The sequence below is a fragment of the Micrasema longulum genome, unplaced genomic scaffold, assembly GCF_059751315.1.
Source record: "Micrasema longulum isolate JH-2025_06_02 unplaced genomic scaffold, ASM5975131v1 h1tg000779l, whole genome shotgun sequence".
NCBI classification, from domain to species: domain Eukaryota; kingdom Metazoa; phylum Arthropoda; class Insecta; order Trichoptera; family Brachycentridae; genus Micrasema; species Micrasema longulum.
The window spans coordinates 1-1,636 of NW_028277972.1; positions in this window are offsets into that span (position 1 = coordinate 1).

Here is a 1,636-nt window from a genome sequence, read left to right on the forward strand (position 1 = left end):
TCAGGAATCAATTCCAGGACCTCAAGCATGGTAGGCGAGCACGCCAATCATTACACTAAGAGGCAGACTTATCTCCACTATATATATATTTAGAACTTGAGAGCAGCCATCGAGTCGAAAACACTGATCCAGGGTTCCGGTTCTATTTTACACAAACAACTGTATTCATCATTCGTTTTTACACAGAAAAAAATTGTATTTGCAGTAAATAATTAAAAATTATACATCAATAATTAGAGATTACAGGAAACCGACAATATGGCTTCAATTAATTGACGTTATTGTATTTGCCCGTCAGAAATTCACTATCAATTCATCCTGTCACTGTAGACTAAAATTAAACTGTATAGTTTAATTTTATTCCTCATTTACTTCGTTTCAAATTGGTTTGGAATTTAATCAAATTGGTGCATTTAATTATATTCTATCCAGTTACAAAACAATAGGTAAATTGCTTTGATAATAACTTGATCAATTCATTTAGTATTGGAACTGGCATTTAAGTTTTCATGAATTATTGACTACAGTGCTTTGAATAGAGCAATATTGATATAGTTTTATACAACTTCATTTATGATTATAACTGAAATCAATATTAAATATTTTCTATGATCCAAATATTGCATTTTTACAGCAACTGGTGACTTAAGAAATGGAGGTAGTAATAAGCCAATTAGGTTCATATGAACTAAAGTGTTTTTGACTCGATATCTTTTTTCAGGTTATATTGAATAAGGAAATCGAGTGGATATAAGTCTTCCTCGTTGTGTACTAGTTAACGCATTTGCTTTCTATTCTTGAGATCCTGAGTTCTATTATTTTTTTTATTTTTATTTATTTATTTTTCTATGCACATATTATTTACATAGAAATTTAATTACAATGATACACTTTAGAAAAATACATATTAAAATTCAGCTATATGATGAATTGGAAAAAAATCAGGGCAGGGTAGACGTGAAACATTGATTTTGAAGGTTTTTTAAACTGCAATATTTTATTTGGTTTACCTTTGCAGTGTCCTATACATCACTGGGTGCGAAAAGGGGAATGATGATGGTATGGACCCATTTTTCAGATCTTCCTATTAAGTATACGAGTATATTATTATTTTTAATAATAAATTGTATATTATGCAATTTATTTTTGTTCTTCAATTTTTAATTACTAACTATATATTTTCAAATTTATATTTACGCTTCAATTTTTATTATTATCGGTATGTTTTCCAATTTATATTTTTGTTTGATTTCTTTATTACTAATGTTACATTTTATGTATATTTATGCTTCAATTTTTATTATTATCGGTATGCTTTCTATTTTATAATAATTATGTTTCATTTATTTACTTTTAATGGCATATTTTGTAACTTATTTTTATGATTCAATTTTTATTATTATTACTTGCATGTTTTCTAATTTATATTTATATTGATTTTTTCTAATGTTATTATTATTCTTAGCATCATTAAATGAAATAAAAAAACACATGTAAAAAATAAGGTCCTTCCTAAACACAGGAATTTCCTAGCTAGTCGGGACCTGAAACAAAGAAACTCTGTAAATTTAAAAACTGAAATACATAAATAAATAAATTTTGTCCATGTACCGATTAATATTTTATCAATTTCAAA